The sequence below is a fragment of the Oncorhynchus kisutch genome, unplaced genomic scaffold, assembly GCF_002021735.2.
Source record: "Oncorhynchus kisutch isolate 150728-3 unplaced genomic scaffold, Okis_V2 scaffold1022, whole genome shotgun sequence".
Classification (NCBI taxonomy): Eukaryota; Metazoa; Chordata; class Actinopteri; order Salmoniformes; family Salmonidae; genus Oncorhynchus; species Oncorhynchus kisutch.
Genome location: NW_022262967.1, coordinates 1,674 through 25,603, shown reverse-complemented (window position 1 = coordinate 25,603; position 23,930 = coordinate 1,674). Strand labels below are relative to the sequence as shown.

At 42.3% G+C, this 23,930-nt stretch overlaps 1 long non-coding RNA gene and 1 pseudogene across 1 annotated transcript; one reads left to right on the top strand and one right to left on the bottom strand.

Moving 5' to 3' along the window:
* The first annotated feature begins 5,484 nt into the window (after window positions 1–5,484).
* On the top strand, window positions 5,485–20,992 carry LOC116364200 (uncharacterized). The gene is made up of 2 exons (XR_004207937.1): window positions 5,485–7,723; window positions 17,546–20,992. It is a non-coding gene; the product is annotated as an uncharacterized LOC116364200 (long non-coding RNA).
* A 2,488-nt stretch (window positions 20,993–23,480) lies between these two features.
* LOC116364201 (uncharacterized) lies at window positions 23,481–23,647 on the bottom strand (annotated as a pseudogene).
* Window positions 23,648–23,930: the final 283 nt, after the last annotated feature.

Genomic DNA, 23,930 nt, shown 5'->3' with positions numbered 1-23,930 from the left:
TATCAATTGTCTACTTTAGATACTCCCATCTCAAATACACCCCACCCATGGATGAGTGAGCCTCTAGGTCATATACTATCTCAAAATTCAGACATTGTGGAGCCCTTCACATGGTTTCAGAGATAAATTCATGATGAAGACAATGTTCAAACCTGAATTCTCCCTTTCTGATATTCTTCCTATTACCAGACATGTAAAAGACAAGCCTAACCTCTCCCCTCTCTGGGCCCTGTCGTAGAGAATCATTTCAAAATATAACACTTACAAGAACTTGTGAATTCAATATAGGCTTTTAATACAAACATATCAGAAGCCTAGATGGTCCGCAGAACACACACTTTCCCAGAGCACTGGCTCTGTCTTTATACACACACAGTATATGAGTCCATTCCATATGTTAATGAAGTTACTTCCCTCAAGTCATCGGTCACCATTATCTTTCAGTCCAGGCTTCTTCCATGTTCATGCCTAATAACGCCTGTATCCGCTCTTGATTAGATTACAATGGTGGCAGGACCCTCTCATGTCCTAAAATTAATGTATATCTATCTTACCCTAAGCACTTATGGCCTTTACCCTCTCTATCTAATCTTTATAATGATGTCCTGCTCCTTCCATAATAGATCATGTATTTAAGGGTCACCTCCTCCTCTTTGCCCTAAGCCCTTATGCACAGTAAAGCACGTATGGCTTCGGCCATTACACTTATGTCTGTTTAATCTTTGGTTTCCTGTCCGCTTTCTGTTTGTGGTCTAATGTATACCTATCTTTGCTCAATAGTGTCATATCTGTCTCTATATGTAACAAAAACTACAACAGCCCCAAGTGACTTTTCCCTAGAGGAGATAGGAAAATGCAACTGCCAACAGTATAGTCCAAAAGAAAACATTCTAATGACAAGTATAAAGTAAATAGAACATCTATGTTACCTAACTAATTCTGATTCAGCTACGAAAATATACAATACACAACATTGCCGCTTTGTTTATCCTGGCCAGAGGGACATGACCCTACTAGAGCAACTAAGTTAGTGTTAATGTTAGCTAGCATGCAAGTATCCAAGCAGAGTTTCTCATGTTAGCCTAGAGAAATAATAGTTTGCGACATTAATGGAAACGGATCATTAATATAGCAACTGTATCAAATTACAAACGTTTTTAAAAATGTTGATGCTTACAATTATCCGCGTGTCGTTGTGTTACGGTCTTGAGGAACAAATGGCGGGTGAATGACTTGCTTCTTTCTCCCAGTTTTGAGGCATGACGGTTATACATTGTAATACATTCTGTTGTGATATTGTAAACGAACATCGGTTTCTTTTGGAGCGCGATTCATCAACAAGTCTGTATTTTGGGGAGATCATTTGAGGCCAGGAAGATGGTGAAGGAGCCATTAGGAAAGGTAGTCAGTCAGAGTGACCAGTAGTGGTTGTGTATTGATTTCATGCATCTCAGAAGAGCAGAAGGAGAAAGCATTGTGTTTTTCGGAGCAGGGCAGCGATTAAAGGGTGTTATATCTGGGGTTTTGTTATATATTGAGGTTCATCGTCTTGAGCAGAAGATTCCAGGAGTGGTTGGAGCACTAAACCGTGTAGTAGATGGATAGAAGGAAGAAAGTCAATCAGTTTTACTGTTGTTTGAAGAAGATAATCTGCCTACTCCCGAGGTAAAGTTGCTTTTATATTCACACATTCGGACATTAAGCAGACAATCAGCAGACAATCAGCAGACATTTGCAAAAAGCCCTTAATAATTGTACAAATCTGTAACTAATTCATTGATTGTCACAGAAATATAAAAATAGATATGGTTTATTCTTTAAATGTCTAGGATACTTTTACAACCTTCGTTTTGAATAAAAAAATCCAGTTTTGATTTAATAGAAATATATAAATCTTAAATGCAATGTAAAGCTGTTTAAATCAATAACTAATTCAACCTTTGTCACATAATCATCAAACTAGATATGATTTATTCTATAAATGTCTAGCATATTTTTACAACCTTTGTTTCTAATATAAATTCCAGTTTTGATTTGATAGAAATATTTCAAATCTATAAGATGCCATTATTGTAATGTTTTATACGTTTTTTGCAAATGTGTGCCTTTTCTACTATACGATTTATATTGGCTGAATACTCAACTATGATGAACATCTCAGTTAAGTGTGCTTCTATCAGGGTTCTGGTCAAATGCATGTCATTTAAAGTCAATTTAGCAATTGAACAAAAATTCATTTCAATTTGAAATGGTTCCTAATTGCAAAAACATGTAACAGAATTTGGGTATTCCAGAACTGTTGTTTACATGTAAATCAACATAACCCAGTTTTATGTTTTTAATACTGCAGATAGAACGCTCTGTGTGCCAGAGATGGTTCCATTTAGCTTGTCTGGGGATGACAATGAAGGACTTCAACAAAGCCAAAATAGAACATTATTGTAAGGGGCCTATTTTTCTGTTAAATTAGAGACGTATAAATAAATGACTGTTGTTCCTTGTAACTACTTTAAAATGTGGACCTGTTGCACTAAAAATGCAAACATTGATTTGGCATACGATTTAAGATTGTAAACATTGTACAACTTTATGAGAGGCATGTGGCAGGGTCTACAGTCAATCACGGACTACAGGAAGAAATCCAGCCCAGTCACGGACCAGGATGTCTTGCTCCCAGGCAGACTAAATAACTTTTTTGCCCGCTTTGAGGACAATACTGTGCCACTGACACGGCCTGCAACGAAAACATGCGGTCTCTCCTTCACTGCAGCCGAGGTGAGTAAGACATTTAACTGCAGCCGAGGTGAGTAAGACATTTAAACGTGTTAACCCTCGCAAGGCTGCAGGCCCAGACGGCATCTCCAGCCGCGCCCTCAGAGCATGCGCAGACCAGCTGGCCGGTGTGTTTACGGACATATTCAATCAATCCCTATACCAGTCTGCTGTTCCCACATGCTTCAAGAGGGCCACCATTGTTCCTGTTCCCAAGAAAGCTAAGGTAACTGAGCTAAACGACTACCGCCCCGTAGCACTCACATCCGTCATCATGAAGTGCTTTGAGAGACTAGTCAAGGACCATATCACCTCCACCCTACCTGACACCCTAGACCCACTCCAATTTGCTTACCGCCCAAATAGGTCCACAGACGATGCAATCTCAACCACACTGCATACTGCCCTAACCCATCTGGACAAGAGGAATACCTATGTGAGAATGCTGTTCATCGACTACAGCTCGGCATTCAACACCATAGTACCCTCCAAGCTCGTCATCAAGCTCGAGACCCTGGGTCTCGACCCCGCCCTGTGCAACTGGGTACTGGACTTCCTGACGGGCCGCCCCCAGGTGGTGAGGGTAGGCAACAACATCTCCACCCCTCTGATCCTCAACACTGGGGCCCCACAAGGGTGCGTTCTGAGCCCTCTCCTGTACTCCCTGTTCACCCACGACTGCGTGGCCACGCACGCCTCCAACTCAATCATCAAGTTTGCGGACGACACAACAGTGGTAGGCTTGATTACCAACAACGACGAGACGGCCTACAGGGAGGAGGTGAGGGCCCTCGGAGTGTGGTGTCAGGAAAATAACCTCACACTCAACGTCAACAAAACTAAGGAGATGATTGTGGACTTCAGGAAACAGCAGAGGGAACACCCCCCTATCCACATCGATGGAACAGTAGTGGAGAGGGTAGCAAGTTTTAAGTTCCTTGGCATACACATCACAGACAAACTGAATTGGTCCACTCACACAGACAGCATCGTGAAGAAGGCGCAGCAGCGCCTCTTCAACCTCAGGAGGCTGAAGAAATTCGGCTTGTCACCAAAAGCACTCACAAACTTCTACAGATGCACAATCGAGAGCATCCTGGCGGGGTGTATCACCGCCTGGTATGGCAACTGCACCGCCCTCAACCGTAAGGCTATCCAGAGGGTAGTGAGGTCTGCACAACGCATCACCGGGGGCAAACTACCTGCCCTCCAGGACACCTACACCACCCGATGCTACAGGAAGGCCATAAAGATCATCAAGGACATCAACCACCCGAGCCACTGCCTGTTCACCCCGCTGTCATCCAGAAGGCGAGGTCAGTACAGGTGCATCAAAGCTGGGACCGAGAGACTGAAAAACAGCTTCTATCTCAAGGCCATCAGACTGTTAAACAGCCACCACTAACATTGAGTGGCTGCTGCCAACACACTGTCAATGACACTGACTCAACTCTAGCCACTTTAATAATGGGAATTGATGGGAAATTATGTAAATATATCACTAGCCACTTTAAACAATGCTACCTTATATAATGTTACTTACCCTACATTATTCATCTCATATGCATATGTATATACTGTACTCTATATCATCGACTGCATCCTTATGTAATACATGTATCACTAGCCACTAACTATGCCACTTTGTTTACATACTCATCTCATATGTTATACTGTACTCGATATCATCTACTGTATCTTGCCTATGCTGCTTTGTACCATCACTCATTCATATATCCTTATGTACATATTCCTTATCCCCTTACACTGTGTATAAGACAGTATTTTTTTTTGTTGAATTGTTAGTTAGATTACTTGTTCGTTATTACTGCATTGTCGGAACTAGAAGCACAAGCATTTCGCTACACTCGCATTAACATCTGCTAACCATGTGTATGTGACAAATAAAATTTGATTTGATTTGATTTGATTTTGTAAACATTGTCTAACTTCATATAGAACAAATTGCATGTCACGCCTTGGTCATAGCGTTTTGTGTTTTCGTTATATATTTTGGTCAGGCCAGGGTGTGACATGGGTTTATGTGTTTGGTTTCGTATTGGGGTTTTATAGGATTTGGGATTGCTATGATTAGGGGTGTGTCTAGTTAGGCTTGGCTGCCTGAGGCGGTTCTCAATCTGGAGTCAGGTGATTCTCGTTGCCTCTGATTGGGAACCGTATTTAGGTAGCCTGGGTTTCGCTTTGTATTTCGTGGGTGATTGTTCCTGTCTCTGTGTAGTTTCACCAGATAGGCTGTAATAAGTTTCACGTTCCGTTTGTTGTTTTTGTATTTATAAGTTATTTCATGTATCGCCGTTTTCTTCATTAAAGAACATGAGTAACCACCACGCTGCATTTCGGTCCGACTCTCTTTCGACAAACGAAGAACGCCGTTACATTGCACTTGAAATTAACATTTATTTTAAGGTAATTTAAATAAATGCATATTCTCACTTTTTTCAAGAAACAATCACTGAATGAGTTGATTTCTTCATCTTTAAATGCAATATTTGAGATTTTCTGTATTTCTATCAAATCAAAACGGGGATTTCTACTCAAAGCAAAGGTTGTAAAAGTCTACTAGACATTTACAGAATGAATCATACATAGTTTGATGTTTCTGTGAATTGGTTATTTAAATGTTTAAATGATATTTGATAGATTTTATGCTAGACTTTTATATCTATTTTCGTTTCTGTGACAATCAAAATAGTATTAATTACATGGCTTTGAATCGGTCTGGCTTCTCATGCGATTTTTAAAAAATGACCTCAATGACGGCCTACTAAGGAACAGTGGGTTACCTGCATTGTGCAGGGGCAGAACGACAGATTTTAGCCTTGTCAGCTCGTGGATTCGATCCAGCAACTTTTCAGCTACTAGCCCAACGCTCTAACCACTAGTGATGCTAGGATACATATGATATGCAGTGTGAGCTATAGTGAATAAGCCACTGCAGTTATGAAATTGATAAAATAATGGCCATGTATCAACTGTGTGACGACAGAATCTTTTTGGTATTTATTAGGATCCCCATTAGCCGCTGCAAAAGTATCAAAATTGTACACTTCTCTCATTGACTTCTCAAACCCCGGCTTGGTCTGCTTCGCAAGCCTTCTCTGAAGTCTCGCGTTTTTACGTCTCTTGGTTTAGAAACTGGTAGTGGGGGAACAGGAAGTTCCGCGCAGGCGCGCATCATTCTTCAGAATAAAGGATACGTCAGAATTGTGCAGCCGAGACGATAACTTCTGTGTCCGTTTCTAATATATTACTACTGGTATGTAATAGCACGTTCTAATATCTAAAGAACATGTAATAACATGCTAGGTAACAAATACGTCAAGGTATTATCTCGTTTGGTGAAGGTTTTATGTGCTATTTTGGTGTCAAACAGCGTGAGTGAACGTGATAACTTGTTTACAAGTCACAGAGACTTTGGGTTAAAGTTAGTCTCTGAGTGTATGTAACGTTATCTCATTTTGTCAACTTAATTTCATAAAGGATACATTTATTTGAGATTTCTGGGTTCGTTTTACGTGTCGTTTTTGGTTTTGTGTAAAATTTCACGAGGTGGTAAAATGGCGGTTCCCCCTCGGTCTGCATTAACGCACATCAGTGCAGGCAGTGAGGGTGCAGCAAGAGAGACAATTTTACGGTTGCGCTACTGTTTTGGAGCTAAATGTAATGATGATCAGTTTTCTACATGTGAACTAGTATTCAGAGACATTCAGTTGTATCTGTCTATCTATACATGTTACTATGGTGTGAACGGAAATACTTTTGGTTTTTGACTGGAATAATACAGTGAAGACAAGGTTATTCAGGAAAATGGTACATAGTGCTGCCTACAACCATATCTTGTACAAAATGTTTTTGGGTCATTTATGCGTTTATGTGTATAGGGGATATCTACTATAGATTAAGTAATTTAAGTTGTGTAGTCTAATTTAAAGTGTATACTTTGTCTAATGTGAATTAATTAATGTTTTGTTGTCAATGCTTAGCTACCAGATCTATTGAAATGAGATCAGTGCTTGACTTGGACAGGAGCTCACCGAAGCTGAGTACCGTCACCTCAAATTTCTACTGTTTGAACTCCTGTTCCTCTTAGAATATTAGCTCAACAGTATTGTGGCACTCCTGCGGCTAAATATAAACAATATTTTTAGATAATAAATTAATAAATTAAGTGCCAGAACTGTCAAGACAATAACTTTTGTGTCTTTCTCTTTATTACTACTGGCTGACTCAGATTAAGTCTGAGGCCGGTAACATCAACAGTGAGGACAAACCCAAGCTGCCTCTCTCCTTCCACACATTTTGTGGTTGCACAACTGTGTTGTGTTTTTGAAGTAATACAGTGAATACAAGGTTATTCAGGAAAATGAAACTAACCAACCAAAAATAGCACATCGTGCTGCCTAAAACAAACTGTAACCTTGTACTAAATAGTTTTTGAGTGATTTATGCATTTATCTACTACAGGTTAAGTTTTAGCTCAAATGTATTATGAAGCTCCTGCACCTAAATATAAACAGTACCAGCACACAATGAGTATCGGCAACTATTTCAGCACTGAATTACACAACTAAGTCCAGCACTGAATTAGGTAATTGAACAAGAAAAAATATTATATATTTAATAGAGAGTAAAGTAAGTGCCAGAACTGTCAAGACAATAACTTTTGTGTCCGTTTCTCTTCTACTACTTGCCGACTCTGGTATGAGGCCAGTAACATCAACAGTGAGGACAAACGCAGGCCTCCTCTCTCCTTCCACACTGAGTCCAAACCCACAGTCACTGGGTCCTGATTGTGACAGTAGAGCCCAGTTTTTACAGCAGGATCCAGAGATGGCATCAGTGAAGCTGGAAGACTGCAGTCAAACAATGGAGCTGAATGTCAACATTAAAGATGAAGAAGAGGAGAAGATTGGGGAATCAGTTAATCATGGTAAGAGCAGGTTCTATCGAACTAAGTTTGTTGTTCATTCCAACTTCCCACTGTATATGAAAAGTTGCAGTAGAACTGTTTCAATCAGAAGGTAGATGTTATTTCATGCTACTGAGACTTGCATGGTTTGACACCAGCACCAGAGAGGAGACTAAAGAGGTGAAGTAGACAAACTGCCAGTGTTTTAAAGTTCTATGAAACGAACCTTGAGATACTTTTAGAATAGTTCTATTCCCCTTTTCCATTGCACAGCCTACTTATATGAATACTTACAGGTAGCCTAGTGGTTAGAGCGTTGGGGCCAGTAACCAAAAGTTTGCTGACAAAGTAAAAATCTGTCTTTTTCCCCTGAGCAAGGCACCCACAGTTCCCCGGGCGCCAAAGACGTGGATGTCCATTATGGCAGCCCCCCGCACCTCTCTGATTCAGAGGGGCCTCTCTCACATATATTAATTAGTTCCATGTAGAACAATTACATAAATACAATTGTATTTTCTCTTTTCACCCCCCAACCCAAAGAGAGATGAAAACATAACAACCAAACATAAAGAAATCCAATAATATAAACAAATAAAGTATAATATACAGTTGTAGATAATGCAGATTACGCTTCGACTAGAGCCAATATTCACATAGAATATAGAGAATATACAGATTTACAGTTCCAATGCTTCTACAATATCATCAGTTTGCAAAAACTCATTAAACAGATCCCAAATATTATGAAACTCTGGGGCTTTCTTCTTCACTATATAAGTACATTTTTCAAAAACCAGGCTTGACGTGAATTATTTTAACCAATGACCAAGTGAGGGGGAACTGACATACTTCCAGTGGAGAGCAATTGAACGTCTAGCTTGTAATAGACAGAGGTCAACCATTTTTATTTTCTCTCCTATGTAAAGAGATATTCTCTGGGTAAAGATTTAGGAGGCATAGTTTATGGATTAATGGTATTGGGGTAGAGGTCATCTCAGAGATATAGCGCAGTACTGAGCTCCAAAACATTTGTATCTCAGCACATTCCTCCAGGCAATGATACAAGGTGCCTTGAACATACAGGTCTGGGTTATTAGGGTCAAATTTCAAAATCATTTGCAAATAAATTCATTAAAAATCTTACAATGTGATTTTTTTTCTTCTCATTTTGTCTGTCATAGTTGAAGTGTAACTATGATAAATTACAGGCCTCATCTTTTTAAGTGGGAGAACTTGCACAATTGGTGGCTGACTAAATACTTTTTTGCCCCACTGTACATATACATATGAGATGAGTAATGTAGGGTATGTAAACATTATATTAAGAAGCATTGTTTAAAGTGGCTAGTGATATATTTTACATACATTTCCATCAATTCCCATTATTAAAGTGGCTGGAGTTGAGTCAGTGTGTTGGCAGCAGCCACTCGATGTTAGTGGTGGTTGTTTAACAGTCTGATGGCCTTGAAATAGAAGCTGTTTTTCAGTCTCTCAGTCCCTGCTTTGATGCACCTGAACTGACCTCGCCTTCTGGATGATAGCGGGGTGAACAGGCAGTGGCTCGGGTGGTTGTTGTCCTTGATGATCTTTATGGCCTCCCTGTGACATCGGGTGGTGTAGGTGTCCTGGAGGGCTGGTAGTTTGCCCCAGGTGATGCGTTGTGCAGACCTCACGACCCTCTGGAGAGCCTTATGGTTGTGGGCTGAGCAGTTGCCGTACCAGGCGGTGATACAGCCCGACAGGATGCTCTCGATTGTGCATCTGTCGAAGTTTGTGAGTGCTTTTGGTGACAAGCCGAATTTCTTCAGCTTCCTGAGGTTGAAGAGGCGCTGCTGCGCCTTCTTCACGACGCTGTCTGTGTGGGTGGACCAATTCAGTTTGTCTGTGATGTGTACGCTGAGGATCTTAACTTACTACCCTCTCCACTACTGTCCCATCGATGTGGATAGGAGGGTGCTCCCTCTGCTGTTTCCTGAAGTCCACAATCATCTCCTTTGTTTTGTTGATGTTTAGTGTGAGGTTATTTTCCTGACACCACACTCCGAGGGCCCTCACCTCCTCCCTGTAGGCCGTCTCGTTGTTGTTGGTAATCAAGCCTACCACTGTAGTGTCGTCCGCAAACTTGATGATTGAGTTGGAGGCGTGCATGGCCACGCAGTCGTGGGTGAACAGGGAGTACAGGAGAGGGCTCAGAACGCACCCTTGAGGGGCCCAAGTGTTGAGGATCAGCGGGGTGGAGATGTTGTTACCTACCCTCACCACCTGGGGGCGGCCCATCAGGAAGTCCAGTACCCAGTTGCACAGGGCGGGGTCGAGACCCAGGGTCTCGAGCTTGATGGCGAGTTTGGAGGGTACTATGGTGTTAAATGCTGAGCTGAAGTCGATGAACAGCATTCTCACATAGGTATTCCTCTTGTCCAGATGGGTTAGGGCCTATTTGGACCTATTTGGGCGGTAAGCAAATTGGAGTGGATCTAGGGTGTCAGGTAGGGTGGAGGTGATATGGTCCTTGACTAGTCTCTCAAAGCACTTCATGATGACGGAAGTGAGTGCTACGGGGCGATAGTCGTTTAGCTCAGTTACCTTAGCTTTCTTGGGAACCGGGACAATGGTGACCCTCTTGAAGCATGTGGGAACAGCAGACTGGGATAAGGATGGATTGAATATGTCCGTAAACACACCAGCCAGCTGGTCTGCGCATGCTCTGAGGACGCGGCTGGGGATGCCGTCTGGGCCTGCAGCCTTGCGAGGGTTAACACGTTTAAATGTTTTACTCACATCGGCTGCAGTGAAGGAGTGTCCGCAGGTTTTGGTTGCGGGCCGTGTCAGTGGCACTGTATTGTCCTCAAAGCGGGCAAAAAAGTGATTTAGTCTGTCGGGGAGCAAGACATCCTGGTCCGTGACGGGGCTGGTTTTCTTTTTGTAATCCGTGATTGACTGTAGACCCTGCCACATACCTCTTGTGTCTGAGCCGTTGAATTGTGACTCTACTTTGTCTCTATACTGACGCTTAGCTTGTTTGATTGCCTTGCGGAGGGAATAGCTACACTGATTGTATTCGGTCATGTTTCCGGTCACCTTGCCCTGGTTAAAAGCAGTGGTTTGTGCTTTCAGTTTCACGCGGATGCTGCCATCAATCCATGGTTTCTGGTTTGGGAATGTTTTAACCGTTGCTATGGGAACGACATCGTCAATGCACTTTCTAATATACTCGCTCACCGAATCAGCGTATTCGTCAATGTTGTTGTAGGAAGCAATGCAGAACATATCCCAGTCCACGTGATCGAAGCAGTCTTGAAGCGTGGAATCAGATTGGTCGGACCAGCGTTGAACAGACCTGAGCGCGGCAGCTTCTTGTTTTAGTTTCTGTCTGTAGGCAGGGAGCAACAAAATGGAGCCGTGGTCAGTTTTTCCCGAAAGGAGGGCAGGAGAGGGCCTTGTATGCGTCGCGGAAGTTAGAATAGCAATGATCCAAGGTTTTACCAGCCCTGGTTGCGCAATCGATATGCTGATACAATTTAGGGAGTCTTGTTTTCAGATTAGCCTTGTTAAAATCCCCATCTACAATGAATGCAGCCTCAGGATATGTGGTTTCAAGTTTGCAAAGAGTCAAATAAAGTTTGTTCAGGGACATCGATGTGTCTGCTTGGGGGGGAATATATACGGCTGTGATTATAATCAAAGAGAATTCCCTTGGTAGATAATGCGGTCGGCATTTGATTGTGAGGAATTCTCATTTTATTTTTTTATTTTTTTATTTCACCTTTATTTAACCAGGTAGGCTAGTTGAGAACAAGTTCTCATTTACAACTGCGACCTGGCCAAGATAAAGCATAGCAGTGTGAACAGACAGCAACAGAGTCAATAACACAGTAGGAAAAAAATTGTCTATATACATTGTGTGCAAAAGGCATGAGGAGGTAGGCGAATAATTACAATTTTGCAGATTAACACTGGAGTGAAAAATTATCAGATGGTCATGTGCAGGTAGAGATACTGGTGGGCAAAAGAGCAAAAAAGTAAATAAATAAAAACAGTATGGGGATGAGGTAGGTAAATTGGGTGGGCTATTTACCCATGGACCATGAACAGCTGCAGCGATTAGTCAGGTGAACAGAAGGACTTGAGTTCCTGTATGTTGTTGTGATCACACCACGTCTCGTTAATCATAAGGCATACGCCACCGCCCCTCTTCTTTCCAGAAAGATGTTTGTTTCTGTCGGCGCGATGCGTGAAGACACCAGCTGGCTGCACCGATTCCGTTAGCGTCTCTCGAGTGAGCCATGTTTCCGCGTAGCAAAAAACGCTACAGTCTCTGATGTCTCTCTGGAATGCTACCTTTGCTCGGATTTCATCAACCTTGTTGTCAAGAGACTGGACATTGGCGAGTAATATGCTAGGTAGTGGTGTGCGATGTACCCATCTCCGGAGCCTGACCAGAATACCGCTTCGTTTGCCTCTTTTACGACGTCGTTGTTTTGGGTCGCAGGCTGGGATCCATTCCGCTGTTGTCATATCGATCCCGTTAACTTTTTAGGGTTGTAATCCCGTTAAGGTATTATCACGTTTGGTAAAGGTTTGATGTTTTATTTTTGTGTGGAACCGAGTGATTGTGATCAACTATTTTACAAGTCACATAGCTAGAAGCTTTTGGTTTGTCTGAATAAATGTACATAATTTCCTCAATGTAGTTTTAATAAAGAATACAAGTATTTGAGCTTTCTGAGTTTGTTTAGCATGTTATTCATTTTGTGTCAAATTCACGAGCTGGTAAAATGGAGCTGTCCACTCTGTCTGCTCCAACAGACTTCAGTGCTGGTGCAGAGAGACAATTTCATGGTCACACTCCAGTTTTGAAGCTTAATGTAATGATCATCAGTTTTCTACATGTGTACTAATATTGAGACACCTTCAGTTGTTTCTATCTTTATCTATAAATGTTACTATGGTGTGAACAGAAAATACAATACCTGAAGACCAGGTTAAAACTAAACTTGTACTAAATGTTTTTTTTGCCATTTATGTGAATTGGGGAAATCGACTTTAGTTTAAGTGCACTTACTTTGTGTAGACAAATTTTAAAGTGTGTACTTTGTGATATGAATGTTTTGTTGTCAATGCTTAGCTACCTGATCCATTGAAATGAGATCAGTGCTTGACTTGGACAGGAGCTCACTGGAGCAGAGAACCGGCACCTCAAATGTCTACTGTTTGAGCTCATGTTCCTGTCAAGGCTTTGGGTAACTGGTGAAAAGGAGTCAGACACAGGAGAGTTGAGATGCATGGACAAGGTATTTAATACACGAAAAAACACCAGTATAGAAACAATACAACGGTCCGTGAAATATACCGGTACCACGAATAAACTGGCATTCATACAAAGCCCGGCAACAAAATACCAGCCATCAGATACGTATGCATGTGTGAAACAGAGGGTTAAATACTGAATCTGTAATGGGGGAATTGAAACCAGGTGTGAAAAAAACAAAGACAAAACAAATGGAAAATGAAAAGTGGATCGGCGGTGGCTAGAATACCAGTGACGCCGAGCGCTGCCCGAACAAGGAGAGGGACCGACTTCGGAGGAAGTCGTGACAGGAACCCCCCTTGAGCCGCGCGCCGACACCGGCCTCGGGGACGACCCGGATGGAGACAGGGGAACTCCTGCAGCATCGACAGGTCCAATACGTCCTCCACCGGCACCAGCATCTCTCCTCCGGACCGTACCCCTCCCACTCCACGAGGTACTGAAGGCCCCTCGCTAGACTCCTCGAGTCCAGTATGGCTCTAACTGCATACGCCGGGGCCCCCTCGATGTCCAAAGGGGGCGGAGGAACCTCCCGCACCTCAGACTCCTGGAGTGGACCAGCCACCACCGGCCTGAGGAGAGACGCATGGAACAAGGGGTTAACCTCTTGATTCTAGCCATCCCGGATCCGGGATCGTGAATACAGCCTCAAGCTCATTACCATAACGCAACGTTAACTATTCATGAAAATCGCAAATTAAATGAAATAAATATGCTAGCTCTCAAGCTTAGCCTTTTGTTAACAACACTGTCATCTCAGATTTTCAAAATATGCTTTTCAACCATAGCAAAACAAGCATTTGTGTAAGATTATTGATAGCTAGCGTAGCATTTAGCGTAGCATTCAGCATGCAACATTTTCACAAAAACAAGAAAAGCATTCAAATAAAATAATTTACCTTTGAAGAACTTCAGATGTTTTCAATGAGGACACTCAGTTAGATAGCAAATGTTCAGTTTATCCAAAAATATTATTTGTTTAGGACAAATCGCTCTGTTTTGTTCATCACGTTTAGCTACGAAAAAAACCTGTATCCAGGAGTGTAATTATCCCCGCAGCTCATTAGCATAACAATGTTAACTATTCATGAAAATCGCAAATGAAATTAAGTTAATATGCTAGCTCTCAAGCTTAGCCTTTAGTTAACAACACTGTCATCTCAGATTTTCTAAATATGCTTCTCAACCATAGCAAAACAAGCATTTGTGTAACAGTATTGATAGCTAGCGCAGCTAGCGTAGCATTTAGCGTTAGCATCAGCAGGCAACATTTTCACAAAAACCAGAAAAACATTCAAATAAATCATTTACCTTTTGAAGAACTTCGGATGTTTTCAATGAGGAGACTCTCAGTTAGATAGCAAATGTTCAGTTTTTCCTGAAAGATTATTTGTTTAGGAGAAATCGCTCCGTTTGGTGCGTCACGTTTGGCTACCAAAAAACCCCGAAAATTCAGTCATCAAAACGTCGAACTTTTTTCCAAATTAACTCCATAATATCGACTGAAACACGGTAAACATTGTTTAGAATCAATCCTCAACGTGTTTTTCACATATCTCTTCGATGATATATCGTTCGTGGAAGTGTGCGTTCTCCTCTGAATCTCAATGGAAAATGCCTCCAGTTGAAGATGTTTTTTTATCCATAAATTAAAAGAGCGCCCCCTATGTCCAAGAAGTTAACTGAGCTATCTGGAGTGATCAGAGAGTAGACTATTTTTATTTTACCTTTATTTAACTAGGCAAGTCAGTTAAGAACAAATTCTTATTTTCAATGACGGCCTAGGAACAGTGGGTTAACTGCCTGTTCAGGGGCAGAACTATCACCTCGGATAAATCCACCATAATTGAGAATTTCAAAAAGCATTTTTCTACGGCTGGCCATGCTTTCCACCTGGCTACTCCTACCCCGGACAACAGCACTGCACCCCCAACAGCAACTCGCCCAAGCCTTCCCCATTTCTCCTTCTCCCAAATCCATTCAGCTGATGTTCTGAAAGAGCTGCAAAATCTGGACCCCTACAAATCAGCCGGGCTAGACAATCTGGACCCTTTCTTTCTAAAATTATCTGCCGAAATTGTTGCCACCCCTATTACTAGCCTGTTCAACCTCTCTTTCGTGTCGTCTGAGATTCCCAAAGATTGGAAAGCAGCTGCGGTCATCCCCCTCTTCAAAGGGGGGGACACTCTTGACCCAAACTGCTACAGACCTATATCTATCCTACCGTGCCTTTCTAAGGTCTTCGAAAGCCAAGTCAACAAACAGATTACCGACCATTTCGAATCTCACCATACCTTCTCTGCTATGCAATCCGGTTTCAGAGCTGGTCATGGGTGCACCTCAGCCACGCTCAAGGTCCTAAACGATATCTTAACCGCCATCGATAAGAAACATTACTGTGCAGCCGTATTCATTGATCTGGCCAAGGCTTTCGACTCTGTCAATCACCATATCCTCATCGGCAGACTCGACAGCCTTGGTTTCTCAAATGATTGCCTCGCCTGGTTCACCAACTACTTCTCTGATAGAGTTCAGTGTGTCAAATCGGAGGGTCTGCTGTCCGGACCTCTGGCAGTCTCTATGGGGGTGCCACAGGGTTCAATTCTTGGACCGACTCTCTTCTCTGTATACATCAATGAGGTCGCTCTTGCTGCTGGTGAGTCCCTGATCCACCTCTACGCAGACGACACCATTCTGTATACTTCCGGCCCTTCTTTGGACACTGTGTTAACAACCCTCCATACAACTCTCCTTCCGTGGCCTCCAATTGCTCTTAAATACAAGTAAAACTAAATGCATGCTCTTCAACCGATCGCTACCTGCACCTACCCGCCTGTCCAACATCACTACTCTGGATGGCTCTGACTTAGAATACGTGGACAACTACAAATACTTAGGTGTCTGGTTAGACTGTAAACTCTCCTTCCAGACCCATATCAAACATCTCCAATCCAAAGTTAAATCTAGAATTGGCTTCCTATTTCGCAACAAAGCATCCTTCACTCATGCTGCCAAACATACCCTTGTAAAACTGACCATCCTACCAATCCTCGACTTTGGCGATGTCATTTACAAAATAGCCTCCAATACCCTACTCAACAAATTGGATGCAGTCTATCACAGTGCAATCCGTTTTATCACCAAAGCCCCATATACTACCCACCATTGCGACCTGTACGCTCTCGTTGGCTGGCCCTCGCTTCATACTCGTCGCCAAACCCACTGGCTCCATGTCATCTACAAGACCCTGCTAGGTAAAGTCCCCCCTTATCTCAGCTCGCTGGTCACCATAGCATCTCCCACCTGTAGCACACGCTCCAGCAGGTATCTCTCTCTAGTCACCCCCAAAACCAATTATTTCTTTGGCCGCCTCTCCTTCCAGTTCTCTGCTGCCAATGACTGGAACGAACTACAAAAATCTCTGAAACTGGAAACACTTATCTCCCTCACTAGCTTTAAGCACCAACTGTCAGAGCAGCTCACAGATTACTGCACCTGTACATAGCCCACCTATAATTTAGCCCAAACAACTACCTCTTTCCCAACTGTATTTAATTTAAATTTATTTTGCTCCTTTGCACCCCATTATTTTTTATTTCTACTTTGCACATTCTTCCATTGCAAAACTACCATTCCAGTATTTTACTTGCTATATTGTATTTACTTTGCCATCATGGCCTTTTTTGCCTTTACCTCCCTTCTCACCTCATTTGCTCACATTGTATATAGACTTGTTTATACTGCATTATTGACTGTATGTTTGTTTTTACTCCATGTGTAACTCTGTGTCGTTTTATCTGTCGAACTGCTTTGCTTTATCTTGGCCAGGTCGCAATTGTAAATGAGAACTTGTTCTCAACTTGCCTACCTGGTTAAATAAAGGTAAAAAAAAAAAAATAACTACAGATTTTTACCTTGTCAGCTCGGGGGTTTGAACTTCCGGTTACTAGCCCAATGCTCTAACCACTAGGCTACCCTGCCGCCTCGACTAAAGAAGTGAAGTAGACAAACTGCCAGTGTTTTAAAGTTCTATGAAATGAGTCCGTGTAGTTACTAACCCTTGTGATACTGAGTGGAGGCTGATATGAAATTAGTCTGTGTAGTTACTAACTCTTGTGATAGTGAGTAGAGGATGATATGAAATGAGTCTGTGTAGTTACTAACCCTTGTGATAGTGAGTGGAGGATGACACTCCCCTTTTTAGCTTTCATCTCTTACCCACTTTTAGAATAGTTTTATTCCCCTGTATTGTACAGCCTACTGATATGAATACATATGTCACCCGGTACAGACAGAAGAGGACCGGCCACCCATTTGAGCCTGGTTCCTCTCTGTTTCTTCCAAGGTTCCTGCTTTCTAGGGAGTTTTTCGTGGCCACTGTGCTTCTACATCTGCATTGCTTGCTCTTTGGGGATTTCGGGTTGGTTTCTGTAAAGGACTTTGTTACAACTTATGTAAAAAGAGCTTCATAAAATACATTTGATTGATATGTATATCACACCAATTGACTGGTTGTTCTGATATTGTTCACACAGGAGACCATGTTGAGACATTCTCTACATCCAGAGAGCATCAGCAGGAAGATCACAGAGCAAAGATGTCTCACCACTGCACACATTGTGAGGAGATTTTCCCATTTCTACCAAAGCTAAAAATACACCTAAAAATACACACAGGAGAAAAACTTTACTCCTGCTCTGAATGTGGAAAATGCGTCAAAACATCAGCATCACTAAAACTTCATCAGAGAACACACACAGGAGAGAAGCCTTACTACTGCTCTGAATGTGGTGCGAGTTTCTCTCAACTGGGCCACTTAAAAAGACATGAACATATACACACAGGAGAGAAGCCTTACTCCTGCTCTGACTGGAAATAGGTTCTCTCTAATGGGTACCTTAAAACAACATGAACGTATACACACAGGAGAGAAGCCTTACTCATGTTCTGAATGTGGAAAATGCTTCAAAACATCATCATCACTAAAAAGTCATCAGAGAACACACACAGGAGAGAAGCCTTACTCATGTTCTGAATGTGGAAAATGCTTCAAAACATCAATATCACTAAAAGTTCATCAGAGAACACACACAGGAGAGAAGCCTTACTCCTGCTCTGGCTGTGGAAAGAGTTTCTTTCACCTGGGTACCTTAAAACAACATGAACGTATACACAAATTAGAGAAGCCTTACTCCTTTTCTGACTGTGGGGCAAGTTTCTCTCGTCCGGACACCTTAAAATGACCTGAACATGTACACACAGGAGAGAAGCGTTACTCCTACTCCTGACTGTGGAAAGTGTTTCTCTTGAATGTGCCATTTCAAAAGACACCAAGGGAAACACGAGTGGAGCCTTACCACTGATCTGACTATAGAACATGTTAAAACACCAGCTGAGCTTAAAGGTCATTAGAGAAAAGACAAAGGAGATAAGCCTTACTTCTGCTCTCAATGTTGCAAGAGTTTTTCCCAATTGGACAATATAAAAACACCAACGGCTACACACTTTGAGAAGCCTTATCACTGCACTGACTGTGGGAAGAGATTCTACAGATTGGGCCAATTAAAAAGACACCAATGTACACATAAAGGAGAGAAACCTCATCAGTTTTCTCAGACCAGCTAAGAATAGACACTCCACTTAATTATCATGTCATTAAATAATTGGCAACGTTGAATTGGATCAAATGAAGAAAGTGTAGAACACTATTGTAATCCTATAGTTTCTCACTGTGAGAGAACAATGCAGAGGAAAGGGAGTGTTATAGAATGTTAGCCTCTCTTTACTGATCAGTGTGCACCTTGTCAGTTTTGGTGTGTTTTGTTAGCTTCTACTGTAAAGATATTGAGATTACCTTGAATTTGCTTTTAGGGTTGAATATCCTCTGTGAGGCATCTCACAATGGAGTCTGATGGGTGACTGGGTGGTACTGCTTCCCTCTACAGTTTTCTGTGGGAATGAGCTAGTAGACACAACATACACTGATTTTGCAAAACATTAAGGACACCTGCTCTTTTCATGACATAGACTGACCAGGTGAACCCAGGTGAAAATGATAATCCTTAATGATATACAGTGGGGCAAAAAAGTGTTTAGTCAGCCACCAATTGTGCAAGTTCTCCCACTTAAAAAGATGAGGCCTGCAATGTTCATCATAGTTACACTTCAACTATGACAGACAAAATTAGAAGAAAAACAATCCAGAAAATCACATTGTAGGATATTTTATGAATTTATTTGCAAATTATGGTGGAAAATAAGTATTTGGTCACCTACAAACAAGCAAGATTTCTGGCTCTCACAGACCTGTAACTTCTTCTTTAAGAGGCTCCTCTGTCTTCCACTCGTTACCTGTATTAATGGCACCTGTTTGAACTTGTTATCAGTATAAAAGACACCTGTCCACAACCTCAAACATTCACACTCCAAACTCCACTATGGCCAAGACCAAAGAGCTGTCAAAGGACACCAGAAACAAAATTGTAGACCTGCACCAGAATGGGGAGACTGAATCTGCAATAGGTAAGCAGCTTGGTTTGAAGAAATCAACTGTGGGAGCAATTATTAGGAAATGGAAGACATACAAGACCACTGATAATCTCCCTCGATCTGGGGCTCCATGCAAGATCTCACCCCGTGGGGTAAAAATGATCACAAGAACGGTGAGCAAAAATCCCAGAACCACACGAGGGGACCTAGTGAATGACCTGCAGAGAGCTGGGACCAAAGTAACAAAGCCTACCATCAGCAAGGGCATTGAAGATGAAACGTGGCTGGGTTTTTCAGCATGACAATGATCCCAAACACACCGCCCGGGCAACGAAGGAGTGGCTTCGTAAGAAGCATTTCAAGGTCCCGGAGTGGCCTAGCCAGTCTCCAGATCTCAACCCCATAGAAAATCTTTGGAGGGAGTTGAAAGTCTGTGTTGCCCAGCAACAGCCCCAAAACATCACTGCTCTAGAGGAGATCTGCATGGAGGAATGGGCCAAAATACCAGCAACAGTGTGTGAAAACCTTGTGAAAACGTTTGACCTCTGTCATTGCCAACAAAGGGTACATAACAAACTATTGAGATAAACTTTTGTTATTGACCAAATACTTATTTTCCACCTTAATTACCAAATAAATTCATTAAAAATCCTACAAAGTGATTTTCTGGATTTTTTTTTCTTATTTTGTCTGTCATAGTTTAAGTGTACCTATGATGAAAATTACAGGCCTCTCATCTTTTTAAGTGGGAGAACTTGCACAATTGGTGGCTGACTAAATACGTTTTTTGCCCCACTGTAGTTGTTGTATTTATTTTGGATCCCCATTAGCTTTCAGTAGAAAACAAGATGTTGCAGTGGGCTAAGGAATGAAAACACTGGAGAATTTTAAAAACATTGCCTGGTCTGATGAATCCCTGTTCCTGCTGTTTCACGCTGATGGGAGGAAACCACGAGTACAACATTGCAGGCTGGTGGTGGTGGTATGATGGTGTGTTTTCATGCCACATATTGGGCCCCTTGATAAAAGTGGAGCAACGTTTGTGTAAAAAATCATTGCCAATCAGGTGCATCCCTTCATGGTGGCCAGGAATGATTCCAAGAACATGACAGGGAATTCAGCTTACTGCAGTGGCCTGCTGAGTCACCAGATCTCAATCCAATTGTGCATCTGTGGGAGGACATGGAAGGAGCTATTCAGAGTAGATCCACTCCCAGCCAACTTGACACAATTGTGGGAAGCATTGGAGTCAACATGGGCCAGCATCCCTGTGGAACGTTCTCAACACCTTGGAGAGTCCATACCCCGACTATTGAGGCTGTTCTGAGGACAAAAGGAGGTATAACTCAATATTAGGAAGCCATTCCTAATGTTTTGTGCACTCAGTGTATTTCAGATAAAGATGTTGTGGTGATCAGTTTTCAGCATTAGTTTGGGTGGATTATTTTATATTACTGAACAATTGTTTAATGATAAACCGGCTATGAATCGAATACTTGTGTTTATTAATTTGTCTTTTAATACTAGATTTATTATTTTAGTCATTGATGATGAATGTATTTGAATAACTGTATTGAAGTTAATTGATCTGGCAGGTAGCCTAGCGGTTAAGAGTGTTGGGCCAGTAACTGAAAGGTCGCTGGTTTGAATCCCGAGCCGACTAGGTGAATAATCTGTCATTGTGCCCTTGAGCAAGGCAATTAACTCTTAATGTTTCCTGTAAATCGCTCTGGATAAGAGCATCTGCTAAATGACAAGGATGTTATGAAAAATGTTTGTACATTCATTTAAAAAAATACCTTTATTTAACTAGTCACGTCAACTAGAACAAATTCTTATTTTCAATGACGACCTAGGAACAGTGGTTTAACTGCTTTGTTCAGGGGGAGAACAACAGATTTTTACCCTTGTCAGCTCGGGGATTTCATCTTACAACCTTTCGGTTACTAGTCCAACGCTCTAACCACTAGGCTACCTGCCTCCTCTACACTCTAACCACTAGGCTACCTGCCTCCTTTACACTCTAACCACTAGGCTACCTGCCTCCTTTACACTCTAACCACTAGGCTACCTGCCTCCTCTACACTCTAGCCCCTTACACTCTAACCACTAGGCTACCTGCCTCCTTTACACTCTACCCACTAGGCTACCTGCCTCCTTACACTCTAACCACTAGGCTACCTGCCTCTCTACACTCTAACCACTAGGCTACCTGCCTCCTCTACACTCTAACCACTAGGCTACCTGCCTCCTCTACACTCTAACCACTAGGCTACCTGCCTCCTTTACACTCTAACCACTAGGCTACCTGCCTCCTTTACACTCGAACCACTAGGCTACCTGCCTCCTCTACACTCTAACCACTAGGCTACCTGCCTCCTCTACACTCTAACCACTAGGCTACCTGCCTCCTTTACACTCTAACCACATATGCTACCTGCCTCCTTACACTCTAACCACTAGGCTACCTGCCTCCTCTACACTCTAACCACTAGGCTACCTGCCTCCTTTACACTCTAACCACTAGGCTACCTGCCTCCTTTACAACTCTAACCACTAGGCTACCTGCCTCCTCTACACTCTAACCACTAGGCTACCTGCATCCTCTACACTCTAACCACTAGGGCTACCTGCCTCCTCTACACTCTAACCACTAGGCTACCCTGCCTCCTTTACACTCTAACCACTAGGCTACCTGCCTCCTCTACACTCTAACCACTAGGCTACGCTGGCCTCCTTTCACACTCAACCACTAGGCTACTGCCTCCTTTAACACTCTAACCACTGAGGCTACCTGGCCTCCTCTACACTCTAACACCACTAGGCTACCTGCCTCCTCTACACTCTAACCACTAGGCTACCTGCCTCCTTTACACTCTAACCACTAGGCTACCCTGCCCCCTCTACACTCTAACCACTAGGCTACCTGCCTCCTCTACAACTCTAACCACTAGGCTACCCTGCCCCCTCTACACTCTAACCACTAGGCTACCTGCCTCCTTTACACTCTAACCACTATGGCTACCCTGGCCCCCGATGGGCAACCACTTTTTTTTATCTTGTGTATAATTAAATTATAATGAAATGTTTGAAGTCAAATACTGTATATACAATACACAACATTACCACTTTGTTTACCCTGGCCAGAGGGACAGGACCATAGTAAACTAGACTATGTAGCTGCTGCTGTTAGTAGCCTACAGTTTCCATGTAATACAGCATGTCAGATCACTAATGATTAGGTGTATAGACTGCTACATTTATGCAAGAGGTTTTGCTTGTGTCTGTCGGGAGAGATGTGTTGTCATGCTTGCTAAATAACTAATGGTGGGAAGTGGAGAGGCGTCTTGAGCTTTGTGCCCGGCCCGTCCGACATGGTCAAGAGACGCAGAGAAACCTGCAGCAGCACCCTGATGTGAAGAACAGCCCTTACAAAATGTAGGATTGTAGTACAATTAAAAAAAATATAGCATGGTATTTTCGTGGAATGGTAGTGACCAAATGTATGTTTTCCATTGTACTGGGCCTAGAAACATAGAAGAAAACTGACAGATGTGTCATAATAGCCTGGAAGTAAAGCTGCACTGGGAGACACATTTGAAATGGAATACATTGAATACATTCAGCAGGGTGAAACAATCACAGTAAAACATTGATTTAAATGTATTGTTTGGAAGGGCTGTGGTCACCAGTCATGTAATACATTAAATATATCATCAGACGGTATTGGGGAACTATTTCATAGGGTTTTCATGGGTACATGTATTCACCCATTTCAATCTTATACCAACCAACCCTATGCTTGGTGTGACTGTTATGGCCAGAACAGACCATCTGATATGCCCTAAATATTGTAATATGCAACCTGGAATTAAAATGTAAGAGGACCAGTGCTTCTACAGTGAATCACATCTGTGCTGTTTGAGAGAGATGTAACAAATTAAACACGTATCAACGTCTGATTATATTCCTACAACGACAGGGGTGTGCACGTTCCTGGAGGTACTGCAATACCAGGTCGAAGCGTGGAGTGGACGGAGCAAGCCCCTATTCCATCTCCCTGTTCCAAAAAATCTATTTAATATATGGTCCCCCAGATAGGGGACCGTGTCAGATATTAAACTGATAAGAACAGATTTAAAATATATCATTTTTATTTTCATTTCTCTATGGATGTCCCCCCCCCCCCCCCTAAAGGAAATTAAACAGTACCCGTATGAATGTTTTTCATACACAAGGGAAGGGAATGGGAAGCCCAAGGGCAAGGTGAAGTATTTGGTATTTATTCACATATTAGTCAGTTTATCTACTGTTATTATTTATCCAGTGGATGTAAATGCTGGTGTTATATGTAGAGGAGAACGCAATCATTTGGAAAGGTGGAATTATTGAATATTATGTTAATACTAATAACAATTTACCACTATCAAA